We start from the raw sequence: 17,877 nt of genomic DNA on the forward strand, positions 1-17,877 counted from the left end.
CGAAAACGTAGCGATTAACGGACCCTATAGCAACGCTTTGGTCTGACGGCGCTTAGCAAGGCGTGTGGGGTTTTTTACTTTTTTTTGTGCCATTGAAAAGCACAACCAACTCTTCTGCCCCGCGCTCAATGGAAAACGTACGGAAACACAGCATGAGCGTAACGCAGACATTTATTGCGATCAAGTGCCTCAAAGGAAAAAAAAGTGTTGAAGCATGAAAAATGAATCAAAAAATATACCGCACGTAGGATGTAAAAACATCAATTTATGCCCAAGTTGCATGTGTTTCAGGCCGGGCTCACACGGGCGTATGATTACCGCGTATTATGCGGGCTCTGTACACCCGTGCAATACGCAGTAACTCGCAGGTACAGTGCTGTACATTTTGTAGTGGCCGTGCTTGGTATTGCAACTCAATCCCTTGCAAATGAATGGGACACAACTGTTGACAAATGAACATGATGTCACTGTCCTGAGAAGAGGCCACTGTGCTCATCAGCTGGGGTCCCGAGTGGCGGACCCTCACCAATTAGATATTGATGACTTATCCGAAGAAGAGCCCTTTAAAGCCCCATTTACACACACAGATGATCGCTCAAAATTCGTCAGAAACTGACAGTTTTGAGCGATCATTTTGCATTAGCTACTAATGGGCTAATCAGCCCAATAGAAGATCACTAGCTTCAATTACATGTATTTAGAGAACAGCGGGTGGTCTGTTCTCTAAATACACCACTATTATTCTCCAGTGGGACAGCAGCTGAAAGAATGTTATCAGCGCTGCCCGCGGAGAACTCAGCATGCGGGACGTCTTATCAGTCCAGATATATTATAAGCTGAGCTGAACTCAGCAATGGATGAAAAGTGCACGATGGGCGCACATTTACACGCAACAAATAGGGCCCCTTCCCACGGACGGATTTCCGCCGCGTTGCCCGCAGCTATTAGGTTCTATTGAACCTAATAGCTCAATGCTCATGGTGCGGAATTCCGCACTGTGAAATCACCCGTCCTCACCCATGGCATACTCTATTTGCCGCGGGTGTACGCGTGGACGGCTTCCATTGCAGTCAATGGAAGCCGTCCGTCACGCTATCTTCCGCTGTAGCACAGTGAAAGATAGCGTGAAACCGCTTCCCCGCCTACCGCCGCCGCGTCATATGACGCTGTGGGCATTTCATGTGACATGGCCGGCGTGTCACGCCGAAGCGTCGTGCGGGACGTAGGACGCCGGATCCGCAGGTAAGTATTGGGGTCTCTGGGGGGCGCCATGATGGGCTCCGCCTCGGAATTCCGCGGCAGAGTCTGTCACGGCCGTGTGCAGCCGGCCTTATTGCTCAAAAAATGGCCTTTGAATGATAATTGTTGTGTCTAAATATAACATCTTTCAGTTTTCTGCCAAACGACGGTTTTCAGCTCTGTTTGAAAACCATGTTAGACAGAACAGCTGATAAGCAGGATCGCACACTGTGTTCTGGGGAGAGCTGATTATAGCTGATAACATATTATCAGCTGTTCTCAGCTGTCAGCCTTGTCAGCAGTTGTGTCTGCTGTCCATGGTGCTGAATTCTCCACAGGGAGCCTGTGGCTGAACAATGGAGCTAATTACAGAGCTCCTGCTGAGTTCTGCAACAGCTCCCCGAAGCTCATTTGCATGCAAATGAAGCTGATAAAGTACTAATAGCAATTAGTGCCTATTAGTACTTAATGCAAAACGATCACTGATCTTTCAATCTTTTGAAAGATATCTGTGTGTGCAAATAGGCCTTTAAGTATAGAAGCTATAATTGCAAAGAATAACATGAAGTAAGTAGACAATAGTATCCTATAGTTGGTCACATCTATAAAAAACTGATAAGCATAATTTGTATTATTATTATATACCAGATTGCACCTCTACAGCATCCTTAGTGGAGTCATTTCCTCTGCCGGACCTCATATTCTCCATTGGACCTGTGTGTACGGTAGGTTACTTCCAGTTTTTTCTATTCCAGAATCATATATGTAGCTAACGTGTAATATCCTGGCTATCTGTTATAGGCACCACTGTCTGGTAAGTAAGTCACTATGCCGTCCTGCATTGTGCGCAGCTGCACCTACTCCTGGTACAAGAAGGACCCCAACATAACGTTGCACAGCTTTCCGAGACACCTAACCACCATAAAGACCTGGCTTTTACAAACCAAGCAAGACTTTGGAGACATAGATGAGTTTTCACAACGTGTTCTGGAGGGAACCAAAACTGGAGTATATCGCATCTGTTCTCAGCACTTCACGGCTGACTGCTACAAGCGATGTGGACTGGTAACCTATGTTAGAAAGGGAGCCGTTCCCACTATATTTCCTGCTCATACATCTGCTACGTACATGTCACAAAATAAACCTGGAGCGCCCCAAAAGAGAAAAGCTAGAACTGTGTCACTACCAAGTGCAACAGGTGCAGATTTAGGCATTTTCCAGCCAATGTACGGGAAAGATGGAAACTTCACCAGTGCTATTCCGTTTAGCTCAGGACTTCATCTGAGTACAATCTCAATAAGAAGGAGAAAGCTATCCAGTTCATCCACAAAGACTGTAGGAACGTGTACAGAATATTTCCCTGGTCAGATCCACAAGAGAACCAACACTGATCCTATGTGGGGAGCAAAGAATAAAGAGATTCAGTGCTGTAAACGCAAACCACATCGCAGTATCGGACTACAATGCAACCTAGCAAACCTGCCTCTACTGGAGAGATGGGGGGCAGAGGGGCCGACTATAGTGTCACTACATGACTCTTCTCCAGGCAGACTACTGATGCCGTGAACACCTACCAAAGATGAAGCCATTGTTCCTTTATTCCGAGACTCATGCGTGGCCAAAACATATGAGACGGAAGATTAATGGCGAAAAAACATAAAAAAAAGGTTTTGCACTAATACACAATTTACCTCAAGCCTACGGTGACAAATACATCCTAAAAATAAATAAATCTTGTTATTTGTACAGCGACAACTTCTTCTGCAGCGCTTTCAGGTAATTTATTTATTACCCCTCAACAAGCTGGGTACTCATTTTACCGACCTCGGAAGGATGGAAGGCTGAGTCAACCAGGAAGTGTAGGTGCAACATGGTGCTCCCATTGATTTCAATTGGAGGAAGCCAGCGCTCCAGCTCCCTCCTTTGTCCATTGATGACCACATCTTGCCCACTGAACTGAACAGCTGGCCGGATAATCAGCTGATGGATGGGGGTCCCGAGCCATAGACCCCTATCCTATCAGTTACTGATGACTTATCCACAGGATAGGTCATCAGTAGAGATGAGCGAGTATACTTGCTAAGGCACATTACTCGAGCGAGTAGTGCCTTAGCCAAGTATCTCCCCGCTCGTCTCTAACGATTCGGGGGCTGGCACCGGTGACAGCTGAGTTGCGGTGGGGAGCAGGGGGAGAGAGGGATCTTCCCTCCGTTCCTCGCCGGCCCCCGAATCTTTAGAGACGAGCGGGGAGATACTCGGCTAAGACACTACTCGCTCGAGTAATGTGCCTTAGCGAGTATACTCGCTCATCTCTAGTCATCAGTTAAAAAAAGGACAGGAAACCCCCTTAATCCCTTAATAGAAGGGAAGTATGTAGTACTCAAAAAACAGACGCCTCTTTGAAGGATATATACATACTAGTAGGATAACAAATAGAGATGAGCGAACGTACTCGTCCGAGCTTGATACTCAGTCGAGTGTTAGCGTGTTCGAGATGCTCGTTACTAGAGGCGAGCACCACGCGATGTTCGAGTTACTTTCACTTTCATCTCTGAGACGTAAGCGCGCTTTTCTGGCTAATAGAAAGACAGGGAAGGCATTACAACTTCCCCCTGCGACGTTCAAGCCCTATACCACCCCCCTGCAGTGAGTGGCTGGCGAGATCAGGTGTCACCCGAGTATAAAAATCGGCCCCTCCCGCGGCTCGCCACAGATGCATTCTGACAGAGATCAGGGACAGTGCTGCTGATGCCGAAGATGCTATAGGGAGAGCGTTAGGAGTGATTTTAGGCTTCAAGAACCCCAACGGTCCTTCTTAGGGCCACATCTGACCGTGTGTAGTACTGTTGAGGCTGCTTTTAGCAGTGTTGCACAATTTTTTTTTTGTATATCGGGCGTGCAGAGCATTGCGTCCGCAGTCTGCAGTCATTGTACAGAGTATAGGGCCAGTACTGGTGAGGCAGGGAAAGAGATATACAGGCTATATAGGCAGTGGGCTTTTTCCAAAAAATTGGGGAAAAATACTATATTTGGGCTGCCTCTGACCGTCTTCAGTTTACTGCATGTCTGCTGGGGGTAGTAGTCCTAATTAATACGCAGCTAAGCGTTACAGCAGGCTTGCGCAAAATTGTTTCCTGGATCTGCTGTCTCTGTTACATCAGCGCCGTCATCCCGCCAGAGGGAAACAGTATACATAATATTATACGCTGCCTACAGTATCTATCTGCTGGGGGTAGTAGTCCTAATTAATACGCAGCTAAGCGTTACAGCAGGCTGGCGCAAAATTGTCTCCTGGATCTGCTGTCTCTGTTACATCAGCGCCGTCATTCCGCCAGAGGGAAACAGTATACATAATATTGTACGCTGCCTACAGTATCTATCTGCTGGAGGTAGTAGTCCTAATTAATACGCAGCTAAGCGTTACAGCAGGCTTGCGCAAAATTGTTTCCTGGTTCTGCTGTCTCTGTTACATCAGCGCCGTCATCCCGCCAAAGGGAAACAGTATACATAATATTATACGCTGCCTACAGTATCTATCTGCTGGGGGTAGTAGTCCTAATTAATACGCAGCTAAGCGTTACAGCAGGCTGGCGCAAAATTGTTTCCTGGATCTGCTGTCTCTGTTACATCAGCGCCGTCATCCCGCCAGAGGGAAACAGTATACATAATATTGTACGCTGCCTACAGTATCTATCTGCTGGGGGTAGTAGTCCTAATTAATACGCAGCTAAGCGTTACAGCAGGCTTGCGCAAAATTGTTTCCTGGATCTGCTGTCTCTGTTACATCAGCGCCGTCATCCCGCCAGAGGGAAACAGTATACATAATATTGTACGCTGCCTACAGTATCTATCTGCTGGGGGTAGTAGTCCTAATTAATACGCAGCTAAGCGTTACAGCAGGCTTGCGCAAAATTGTTTCCTGGTTCTGCTGTCTCTGTTACATCAGCGCCGTCATCCCGCCAGAGGGAAACAGTATACATAATATTATACGCTGCCTACAGTATCTATCTGCTGGGGGTAGTAGTCCTAATTAATACGCAGCTAAGCGTTACAGCAGGCTGGCGCAAAATTGTTTCCTGGATCTGCTGTCTCTGTTACATCAGCGCCGTCATCCCGCCAGAGGGAAACAGTATACATAATATTGTACGCTGCCTACAGTATCTATCTGCTGGGGGTAGTAGTCCTAATTAATACGCAGCTAAGCGTTACAGCAGGCTTGCGCAAAATTGTTTCCTGGATCTGCTGTCTCTGTTACATCAGCGCCGTCATCCCGCCAGAGGGAAAGAGTATACATAATATTATACGCTGCCTACAGTATTTATCTGCTGGGGGTAGTAGTCCTAATTAATACGCAGCTAAGCGTTACAGCAGGCTGGCGCAAAATTGTTTCCTGGATCTGCTGTCTCTGTTACATCAGCGCCGTCATCCCGCCAGAGGGAAACAGTATACATAATATTATACGCTGCCTACAGTATCTATCTGCTGGGGGTAGTAGTCCTAATTAATACGCAGCTAAGCGTTACAGCAGGCTTGCGCAAAATTGTTTCCTGGATCTGCTGTCTCTGTTACATCAGCGCCGTCATCCCGCCAGAGGAAAACAGTATACATAATATTATACGCTGCCTACAGTATCTATCTGCTGGGGGTAGTAGTCCTAATTAATACGCAGCTAAGCGTTACAGCAGGCTTGCGCAAAATTGTTTCCTGGATCTGCTGTCTCTGTTACATCAGCACCGTCATCCGGCCAGAGGGAAAGAGTATACATAATATTATACGCTGCCTACAGTATTGATCTGCTGGGGGTAGTAGTCCTACTTAAAACGCAGCTAAGCGTTACAGCAGGCTTGCGCAAAATTGTTTCCAGGATCTGCTGTCTCTGTTACATCAGTGCCGTCATCCCGCCAGAGGGAAACAGTATACATAATATTGTACGCTGCCTACAGTATCTATCTGCTGGGGGTAGTAGTCCTAATTAATACGCAGCTAAGCGTTACAGCAGGCTTGCGCAAAATTGTTTCCTGGATCTGCTGTCTCTGTTACATCAGCGCCGTCATCCCGCCAGAGGGAAACAGTATACAAAATATTATACGCTGCCTACAGTATCTATCTGCTGGGGGTAGTAGTCCTAATTAATACGCAGCTAAGCGTTACAGCAGGCTGGCGCAAAATTGTTTCCTGGTTCTGCTGTCTCTGTTACATCAGCGCCGTCATTCCGCCAGAGGGAAACAGTATACATAATATTGTACGCTGCCTACAGTATCTATCTGCTGGAGGTAGTAGTCCTAATTAATACGCAGCTAAGCATTACAGCAGGCTTGCGCAAAATTGTTTTTTGGATCTGCTGTCTCTGTTACATCAGCGCCGTCATCCCGCCAGAGGGAAACAGTATCCATAATATTATACGCTGCCTACAGTATCTATCTGCTGGGGGTAGTAGTCCTAATTAATACGCAGCTAAGCGTTACAGCAGGCTTGCGCAAAATTGTTTCCTGGATCTGCTGTGCGTTCCGTAAGGGAAGTCAGCCTCCAACCACAGGCCAATAAGCGGCACATTTAATTACAGCGTTCTGTTTCTGCACTACTGTAAATACAGCATGCTGAGGGGTAGGGGTAGGCCTAGAGGACGCGGCGAGGACGCGGAGGCCCAAGTCAGGGTGTGGGCACAGGCCAAGTTCCTGATCCAGGTGTATCGCAGCCGACTGCTGCGGGATTAGGAGAGAGGCACGTTTCTGGCATCCCCACATTCATCTCACAATTAATGGGTCCACGCGGTAGACCTTTATTAGAAAATGAGCAGTGTGAGCAGGTCCTGTCGTGGATGGCAGAAAATGCATCCAGCAAGCTATCGACCACCCAGAATTCTGCGCCGTCCACTGCTGCAACTCTGAATCCTCTGGCTGCTGCTCCTACCTCCCAGCCTCCTCACTCCATTACAATGACACATTCTGAGGAGCAGGCAGACTCCCAGGAACTGTTCTCGGGCCCCTGCCCAGAATGGGCAGCAATGGTTCCGAATCCTCTCCCACTGGAGGAGTTTGTCGTGACCGATGCCCAACCTTTGGAAAGTTCCCGGGGTCCGGGGGATGAGGCTGGGGACTTCCGGCAACTGTCTCAAGAGCTTTCAGTGCGTGAGGAAGACGATGACGATGAGACACAGTTGTCTATCACTCAGGTAGAAGGTATGTAGGAATCCGGACACATGAGTTGAATTTTCATTGCTTTATTTTCACTTAAGCTTGCATAGTTAGGTACATGGTTTCACAAGAACGCGTTTCGGCGTAATGCCTTGTTCACCTCCATTACGCCGAAACGCGTTCTTGTGAAACCATGTACCTAACTATGCAAGCTTAAGTGAAAATAAAGCAAAGAAAATTCACCTCATGTGTCCGGATTCCTACATACCTTCTGCTATTGAACAAGCCACAGGACCGGATGGCTAAACGGACCGGAGGTTAATTTTCTCTGCATGCACAGACCATAAGCACCGCAAGCTCCTGAGAAGGTGAGAGAACTCTTTATTATCACTCAGTTAGTAGTAATTGGCGTAAGTCCGAGGGAGGAGCGCACAGAGGATTCGGAGGAAGAGCAGCAGGACGATGAGGTGACTGACCCCACCTGGTTTGCTACGCCTACTGAGGACAGGTCTTCAGAGGGGGAGGCAAGTGCAGCAGCAGGGCAGGTTGGAAGAGGCAGTGCGGTGGCCAGGGGTAGAGGCAGGGCCAGACCGAATAATCCACCAACTGTTTCCCAAAGCGCCCCCTCGCGCCATGCCACCCTACAGAGGCCGAGGTGCTCAAAGGTCTGGCAGTTTTTCACTGAGAGTGCAGACGACCGACGAACAGTGGTGTGCAACCTTTGTCGCACCAAGATCAGCCGGGGAGCCACAACCACCAGCCTCACCACCACCAGCATGCGCAGACATATGATGGCCAAGCACCCCACAAGGTGGGACGAAGGCCATTCACCGCCTCCGGTTTGCACCGCTGCCTCTCCCCCTGTGCCCCAACCTGCCACTGAGATCCAACCCGCCTCTCAGGACACAGGCAGTACTGTCTCCTGGCCTGCCCCCACACCCTCAGCTCCGCTGTGCTCCGCCCCATCCACCAATGTCTCTCAGCGCACCGTCTAGCCGTTGCTAGCGCAAGTGTTCGAGTGCAAGTACGCCGCCACGCACCCGCACGCTCAAGCGTTAAACGTGCACATAGCCAAATTTATCAGCCTGGAGATGCTGCCGTATAGGGTTGTGGAAACGGAGGCTTTCAAAGGTATGATGGCGGCGGCGGCCTCGCGCTACTCAGTTCCCAGTCGCCACTACTTTTCCCGATGTGCCGTCCCAGCCCTGCACGACCACGTCTCCCGCAACATTGTACGCGCCCTCACAAACGCGGTTACTGGCAAGGTCCACTTAACAACGGACACGTGGACAAGCACAGGCGGGCAGGGCCACTATATCTCCCTGACGGAACATTGGGTGAATTTTGTGGAGGCTGGGACAGAGTCAGAGCCTGGGACCGCTCACGTCCTACGCACCCCCAGAATTGCGGGCCCCAGCTCGGTGGTGGTATCTGCGGCGGTGTATGCTTCCTCCACTAAACCATCCTCCTCCTACGCAACCTCTGTCTCGCAATCAAGATGTGTCAGCAGCAGCACATCGCCAGCAGTCGGTGTCGCGCGGCGTGGCAGCACAGCGGTGGGCAAGCATCAGCAGGCCGTAATGAAACTACTCAGCTTAGGAGAGAAGAGGCACACGGCCCACGAACTGCTGCAGGGTCTGACAGAGCAGACCGACCGCTGGCTTGCGCCGCTGAGCCTCCAACCGGGCATGGTCGTGTGTGACAACGGCCGTAACCTGGTGGCGGCTCTGCAGCTCGGCAGCCTCACGCACGTGCCATGCCTGGCCCACGTCTTTAATTTGGTGGTTCAGCGCTTTCTAAAAAGCTACCCACGCTTGTCAGACCTGCTCGGAAAGGTGCGCCGGCTCTGCGCACATTTCCGCAAGTCCCACACGGACGCTGCCACCCTGCGGACCCTGCAACATCGGTTTCATCTGCCAGTGCACCGACTGCTGTGCAACGTGCCCACACGGTGGAACTCTACGCTCCACATGTTGGCCAGGCTCTATGAGCAGCGTAGAGCTATAGTGGAATACCAACTGCAACATGGGCGGCGCAGTGGGAGTCAGTCTCCTCAATTCTTTACAGAAGAGTGGGCCTGGTTGGCAGACATCTGCCAGATCCTTGGAAACTTTGAGGAGTCTACCCAGACGGTGAGCGGCGATGCTGAAATCATTAGCATCACCATTCCTCTGCTATGCCTCTTGAGAAGTTCCCTGCAAAGCATAAAAGCAGACGCTTTGCGCTCGGAAACAGGCGGGGGAAGACAGTATGTCGCTGGATAGTCAGAGCACCCTTCTGTTTATATCTCAGCGCGTTGAGGAGGAGGAGGAGCATGAGGAGGATAAGGAGGAGGGTGAAGAGACAGCTTGGCCCACTGCTGAGGGTACCCATGCTGCTTGCCTGTCATCCTTTCAGCGTGTATGGCCTGAGGAGGAGGAGGAGGATCCTGAAAGTGATCTTCCTAGTTAGGACAGCCATGTGTTGCGTACAGGTACCCTGGCACACATGGCTGACTTCATGTTAGGATGCCTTTCTCGTGACCCTCGCGTTACACGCATTCTGGCCACTACGGATTACTGGGTGTACACACTGCTCGACCCACAGTATAAGGAGAACCTTTCCACTCTCATACCCAAAGAGGTTCGAGAGTGATGCTATACCACAGGACCCTGGCGGACAAACATGGTAAAATTCCCATCCGACAGCGCTAGTGGCCGAAGGCGCAGTTCCAAGGGCCAGGTAGCAGGGGAGGCTCAGAGATCAGGCAGCATGTACAGCACAGGCAGGAGAACACTCTCTAAGGCCTTTGACAGCTTTCTGGCTCCCCAGCAAGACTGTGTCACCACTCCCCAGTCAAGGCTGAGTCGGCGGGAGCACTGTAAAAGGATGGTGAGGGAGTACGTAGCCGATCGCACGACCGTCCTCCGTGACGCCTCTGCCCCCTACAACTACTGGGTCTTAAAGCTGGACACGTGGCCTAAACTTGCGCTGTATGCCCTGGAGGTGCTTGCTTGTCCTGCGGCTAGCGTCTTGTCAGAGAGGGTGTTTAGTGCGGCTGGGGGAATCATCACAGATAAGCGTACCCGCTTGTCAACCGACAGTGCCAACAGGCTTACACTCATCAAGATGAACAAAGCCTGGATTTCCCCAGACTTCTCTTCTCCACCAGCGGACAGCAGCGATACCTAAACAATACGTAGGCTGCACCCGCGGATGGAAGCATTGTTCTCTATCACCATCAAAAACGTGGACCTTTTAGCTTCATCAATCTGTGTATAATATTCATCCTCCTCCTCCTGAAACCTGACGTAATCATGCCGAACGGGCAATTTTTCTTAGGCCCACAAGGCTCAGTCATATAATATTTGTAAACAATTTTTATAAGTTTCAATGCTCATTAAAGCGTTGAAACTTGCACCTGAACCAATTTTTATTAACTGGGCTGCCTCCAGGCCTAGTTACAAATTAAGCCACATTAACCAAAGCGATTAATGGGTTTCACCTGCCCTCTTGGTTGGGCATGGGCAATTTTTCTGAGGTACATTAGTACTGTTGGTACACCAATTTTTTGGGGCCCTCGTCTACAGTGTAATCCAATTAATTTTTTGCCCACCTGCATTAAAGCTGACGTTACATCAGCTGTGCTGGGCACTGCAATGGGATATATTTATGTACCGCCGGTGGCTTCCTGGCACCCACCCATGCTGTCGGTCCACACGGAGTTGTAACTGAATGTGTCCACTTCTAAAGAACCCCAGTCTGACTGGGGCATGCAGTGTGGGCCGAAGCCCACCTGCATTAAACATGACATTACCTCAGCTGTGCTGGGCACTGAAATGGGATATATTTATGTACCGTCGGTGGGTTCCAGGGAGTCACCCATGCTGTGGGTCCACACGGAGTTGTAACTGCATGTGTCCACTTCTAAAGAACCCCAGTGTGACTGGGCATGCAGTGTGGGCCGAAGCCCACCTGCATTAAACATGACATTACCTCAGCTGTGATGGGCAATGCAATGGGATATATCTATGTACCGCTGGTGGCTTCCTGGCACCCACTCATGCTGTCGGTCCACAGGGACTTCACAATAGGGAGTTGTACCTGCCTGTGTCTATGAATTAAAAACCCCGGTCAGGTTGGGGCATGCAGTGTGGGCCGAAGCCCACCTGCATTTAATCTGACGTTAGCTCTGCTGTCCAGGGCACTGCAATGGGATACATTTATGTACAGCCGGTGAGTTCCAGGGAGCCTCCCATGCTGTGGGTGCACACGGAATTCCCATTGCGGAGTTGTACCTGCCTGTGACTATTTATAAAAAACCGCGGTCTGACTGGGGCATGCAGACACCATGACAGAATGAATAGTGTGTGGCACATAGGTTCCCCATTGCTATGCCCACGTGTGCAGCTCCTGATGGCGGTGGCACAGGATTATATTTCTCATTGCTTCTGTACAGCATTGTGGGCTATCGCCCCGCCCCTTTTAAAGAGGGTCGCTGCCTAGCCGTGCCAACCCTCTGCAGTGTGTGCCTGCGGTTCCTCCTCATGGCAGACGCACTTATAAATAGACATGAGGGTGGTGTGGCTATGAGGCCAGCGTGTGGCATGAGGGCAGCTGAAGGCTGCGCAGGGACACTTTGGTGTGCGCTGTGGACACTGCGTCGTGCGGAGGGAGGGGGGGTTGGGCAGCATGTAACCCAGGAGAAGTGGCAGCGGAGTGTCATGCAGGCAGTCATTGTGCTTTGTTGGAGGTAGTGTGGTGCTTTGCTAAGGTATGCATTGCTAATGAGGGCTTTTCAGAAGTAAAAGTTGTTGGGAGGGGGGGGCCCGCTCTTGCCGCTATTGTGGCTTAATAGTAGGACCTGGGAACTTGAGATGCAGCCCAGCATGTAGCCCCTCGCCTGCCCTATCCGTTGCTGTGTCGTTCCCATCACTTTCTTGAATTGCCCAGATTTTCACAAATGGAAACCTTAGCGAGCATCGGCGATATACAAAAATGCTCGAGTCGCCCATTGACTTCAATGGGGTTCGTTACTCGAAACGGACCCTCGAGCATCGCGAAAATTTCGTCCCGAGTAACGAGCACCCGAGCATTTTGGTGCTCGCTCATCTCTAATAACAAAGTGATTGTAACATGCACTAACATTAAAGGGAAGCTATCACATCCTGTGAGCCCCATAAACTGAGATTATATGTTCATAAAACAGGATGCTGAGTCCAGCGGATGGGACTTTCATACTCATCTGCCTCTCTCAGTCCGTTGAGCAGGCTCCTCTGCATTGTGTGTGCACTATGGACAGCGTGCGCATATAAACACAATGAAGTGGAGTTTGCTCAATGGATCGAGTTCAGGCTTTGAACAGTCAGCAAGGGAACGGGGAAGCAGGTGATTATAAAAGTTGCATTGCTGGAGTCAGCACCCCTGTACCATGAGCCCATAACCTGAGCTTATGAAACTTATAGGACATGACAGGTTCCCTTTTAGTTCATACAAAGTAGGAAGAAAAAGTAGAACCTGAGATACATAAAACCCCTTAAAAATAAAAGTTGCGCAGAATCTACACATGCTCACATTGTTTTATAGTCACGAAAAACCCAACAGACGAAGCATCTACCTGATCCAGATGGCAGTGATTTAAGTTGATAAATGATTAAGCACAGTTGGTGATTAGATGTGCTGCTGCTCATCCTCTTACCTCTATAGTAGACAATCATAGGTCACTGTATTTGTAATAGGGTTCCCATGGAGTCACTCCCCGATTTCATACAAATGCTGCATCCAGAATATTGAGCTTGGTAGCATTTGAAAGCTAATATTCTAAGGTTTAGTCAAGCGTTTAAAGGCAAGATGTATGATATATATTCTTGGCAATAAAAGGGTTAAAGCAGAAGTAATTGAAGGGGGCAGCACATAAAGGATTCTTCAGGAGACTTCTTAGAACGCAAAGGAGCATCTTTTATTATAAATCCACTAGAAAGACATACAACATTTCAACCATTGGAGGCCTCAGGCTTCCTTCACACAGGTGACATGGCATCGCCGCGAGAAAATAGCAGTAATATCGCATCGCCAGTCTGTGTTTTCTCACAGCGATACTACGATTTTGTAGTGCTACAAAGTTGCAAGCACCACATGTGAGGATTTGGGGGGGGAAGGTTTGAAATATAAGCCCTACCCTGAAAATACGCTCTAGCTGCAGGGTAAAAATTTTTTAAAATGTATACATCACCTCAGAAGTGCTGTCCGGGACTCCACTGCAGCTTCTTCCTGATCCCCGACACTGTTCTTCTTCATGTCTTCTGGGCAGGGATTGAAAAATCCCCGCTCCGAGGAGCACTGCCTCTGATTGGCTAAGCTTCAGCCAATCAGAGGCAGCACTCGATGAACCAATCACAGCCATTCATTGAGCACTGGCTCTGATTGCCTAAGCTTCCACCAATCAGAGGCAGCGCTTGCAGGAGGTGGAGATTTTTCAATCCCCGGCCAGAAGAGATGAAGAACAGTGACTGGGAACAGGGAAAGGCTGCAGCGCTTCTAAGGTGATGTATACTGTTTTTTTTTTGTTTGTTTTTTTCTGTAACTAGGGCTTAGCTAAGGGCTTTGATAGTAGGATTTCTAAAAAAAATAGATGTTTTCAAATTTCCTACCATTATGTGTCACCAGATACTATTCAGAGTTATGCATTGCCACGGTAACACATCAAATACATCCTGTAGCATGATCCTGCAGTCATACTCCTCTCCATTTGTCTCCGACTTCTTCCTAACATACATTTGGTATAGTAGCAGGGAGTAGAGGACAGATAGAAGGGAGTATGACTGCAGGATCGGCCTATTACTATGGAGATGCATAAAGTTAGTGCAAATTTTGATGTGGATCCTCAGCACACTTTAAGCCTCCAAATAAAGCTGTGGGATCTGCATCAAGCAGTGTGAATGTTGCTGTGGATCCGCATCAAAAGCTGCCACATGTGAATGCACCATTATACAGATAGTCCCCTACTTGCGAACGTTCGAGTTACGAACTTCGCAAGATACGAACTATCTGTCCTGCACAGTATGATGAGATGCTATGGCATTACATCATACTGTGCAGGGACCGGGCAGGCTTCTATCAAGCCTGATAGAAGCCTGTCCGGTCAAATTGCGGGATGCTGAGCGGTTGCTAGGCAGCTTCTAAAAGGCCTTAGGGCTGCCTATGCGGGGCGCCTATCAAGCCATGCGCTTTATAGGCTCTCTGCATAGGCAGCCCTGGGGCCTTTCAGAAGGCTCCCGGCTGCCTAGCAACCGCACAGTGTCCCTCGCTCTTATCGCAGGACACTGTACGGGACCCCTGAACGTCGGGTGCCAGCTGTTTCTTACAGCCGGCACCCGGCGGCGGCAGCAGTTCCGACAAGCCGCGCCGCTCGTTTGAACTGTTAACGCTTTAAATACTGCTGTCTATTTTGACAGTGGCATATAAAGTGTTCACAGTCCGGATGAAAGAAAGAACCGTTCTTTGAGAGAACCCCTTGTCTAGCAGACACTTTTTACTGCAGTTGAGAGCGGTCATCTCAAAGAGGTGTCATATTCCATTATTTTGAACTATTCGTTCTCCTAAATCTAGAATTTAGGATATACACCGTACTTACTCAAAAAGAAAGTAAAGACTATATAAATAATGAAACCACGGTTGCCTTTAAATAAATGCAAATATATAATACATTTCACTGTAATGATTTCATCTGTTCTTTGTTAGAGGACATGTCATGGGATAAAGTCAGCGGGGCTGGCTGCATGGCTTACAGTCGCAGCCATGCCGACTTTATCCCTGTTTTCATTTTTCTTTCTCCATAGTCTACACCCATCACCCGGACAGGCTCTTCTTAGGCCTGTCTCCAAGCATTGTCAATGTGCTGACTGGGCAGTTCACCCCGCTACCTGTCAGTGGGTAATGTCAGACTTCATTGACAGTGCCAGCAGCTGTACCTTAGAGCCCATCCGGGAGAAGAGAGCTGAATATGAAAAGAAAAAAAATTGGAGATAGAGTCAGCGGGGCCGCTGCTGCACAGCTATGAAAACAGGGATAGGGTCAGCGTAGCTGCAGCTACTGAGCTATGAAAACAGGAATAGGGTCAGCAGGACCGAAGCTGCGGAGCTATGAAAACAGGGACAGGGTCAGCGTAGCTGCAGCTGCTGAGCTATGAAAACAGGAATAGGGTCAGCATAGCTGCAGCTGCGGAGCTATGAAAACAGGAATAGGGTCAGCGTAGCTGCAGCTGCGGAGCTATGAAAACAGGAATAGGGTCAGCGTAGCTGCAGCTGCGGAGCTATGAAAACAGGAATAGGGTCAGCAGGACCGAAGCTGCAGTGCTATGAAAACAGGGACAGGGTCAGCGGGGCTGCAGCTGCAGAGCTATGAAAATAGGGAAAGGGTCAGCGGGGCCGAAGCTGCAGAGTTATGCAGCCAACCCCACTGACTTTATCCCATGACAGGTTTTCTGACACATTTCTGTTTATTTGATGTGGTTTTTCCAGTTTTACTGTATGCAGTCATCATCTTGGATACTGTGCCTCAGGATACGGCAAGACCCTCCGCTACCTTTGTTACAGAGGCACCCACCATATGGGCCCCAACAATTTGACCGCGTTGGAATTCCATCAGCTCTGCCACGATTCCCTCACAACTGCGCAGAATGCTGTCTGAAAAACAAACGACGCTTACCGCATGTTGGCGCTATTATACTGATCAATGTATCACGCAACAACTACAGCACCGCCTACTAACTCCGCTGTAGTACCCATGTATGCATCCCGGACCATTAGGAGGGGTCCGCGTGGGATTTTAATCATTACCATTGAGATGCCCTTTTGATATAGTTAAAATTTACTGGTAGTGTGAACTAGGATTTATAATCCCATCTAACTTAAAGGGGTTGTCCCGCGGCAGCAAGTGGGTCTATACACTTCTGTATGGCCATATTAATGCACTTTGTAATGTACATTGTGCATTAATTATGAGCCATACAGAAGTTATTCACTTACCTGCTCCGTTGCTGGCGTCCTCGTCTCCATGGTGCCGACTAATTTTCGGCCTCTAATGGCCAAATTAGCCGCGCTTGCGCAGTCCGGGTCTTCTGCTGTCTTCAATGGGGCCGCTCGTGCAGAATGCCGGCTCCGTGTAGCTCCGCCCCGTCACGTGCCGATTCCAGCCAATCAGGAGGCTGGAATCGGCAATGAACCGCACAGAAGCCCTGCGGTCCACAGAGAGACAGGATCCCGGCGGCCATCTTCAGCAGGTGAGTATGAAGACGCCGGACCGCCGGGATTCGGGTAAGTACTACCCGGTTTGTTTTTTTAACCCCTGCATCGGGGTTGTCTCGCGCCGAACGGGGGGGGGTTAAAAAAAAAAAAAAAAACGTTTCGGCGCGGGACAACCCCTTTAAGGCATGCATTGTGTATGGTGTTTCCATATTTTTGTCCACTCCCTGTATGTTGTCCATATTATGGTGTCAGGATCTGGACCCTCTGTGTTTCAAGTGAGCCAAACTTAGATCACCACAGTTTGTTATGGCAGTCTAAGTTTGCAAGGTTGTGCAGCCATAATAAGAGCTGTGACATGTGACCACATTCTGCCTGAATGCAGCCTTACAGTGGGTGAAACCTTTAAACATTTTACAATATGTATATACAATTAAGGCTGCCTGTCCATGGGCGATGATCCGCGGGTGGTAAATCGCCCGTGCATCACGCTCTCTGAAGCTTCTAGTCTACTCCAGCTGCAGGTACTGCCAAAACTTTTCTCTCCATCTTTCTTCTTATACCTATCTCTCCACACTCAGAATCGCGCCACCATTCCCCAGCAAATAGGCGATCTGCGACTGTGAGACGAAGCTGCACTTATAGAGAGTATTTAGAAGGGTTGCCCAGTTCTAAACTATTGATGTCCTATCAGCAAGATAGGTCATCAATAGTAGATCAGCGGGTTCCGTTTCAAAGGAACCCCACCAATCTGCTGTTCACTGAGCCTCTGTGTGTGTGCGCACTGAGTTGATTTTAACAGGAAGCAGACAGCTCCATTCTTATTGCAGTGGCCAGGTTTGGTATTACAAGTTCAACTCATATTGAAGTGAATGGGAATTTGGCCTGCAATACCAATCCTGTCCTCGGTGCACAGAGATGTTAGAATAAATTATTGACTCCCTTTCTACCCTACAACATGAAAAAACTGACTGCGGATTCTGCAGGACGGCTTTCATTGAAGTCAATGAAAGCCGTCATATCCGCGGCACAGCCACAGCTGTCATTGTGGCTGTGCCGAGCATCCGCGGGAAAGCAGGACATTAAAAAAATATATTAAATGCACTGTGCATGCGTCCGGCACGTCCGGACGCATCCGCTGTGCTGAAGAAAAAAGATCCAGCCAGGGCAGAGGAGAGGTAAGAAAACCTTTTTTTCTCCCAATGTCTGCGGGCAGGATTCCGCTGTGGGATTCAGCAGTGGAATCCGTATGAGCAATTGGACATTGGACTTTAAAGCTTTTC

This window comes from Eleutherodactylus coqui, chromosome 1, assembly GCF_035609145.1.
Source record: "Eleutherodactylus coqui strain aEleCoq1 chromosome 1, aEleCoq1.hap1, whole genome shotgun sequence".
Lineage (NCBI taxonomy): Eukaryota > Metazoa > Chordata > Amphibia > Anura > Eleutherodactylidae > Eleutherodactylus > Eleutherodactylus coqui.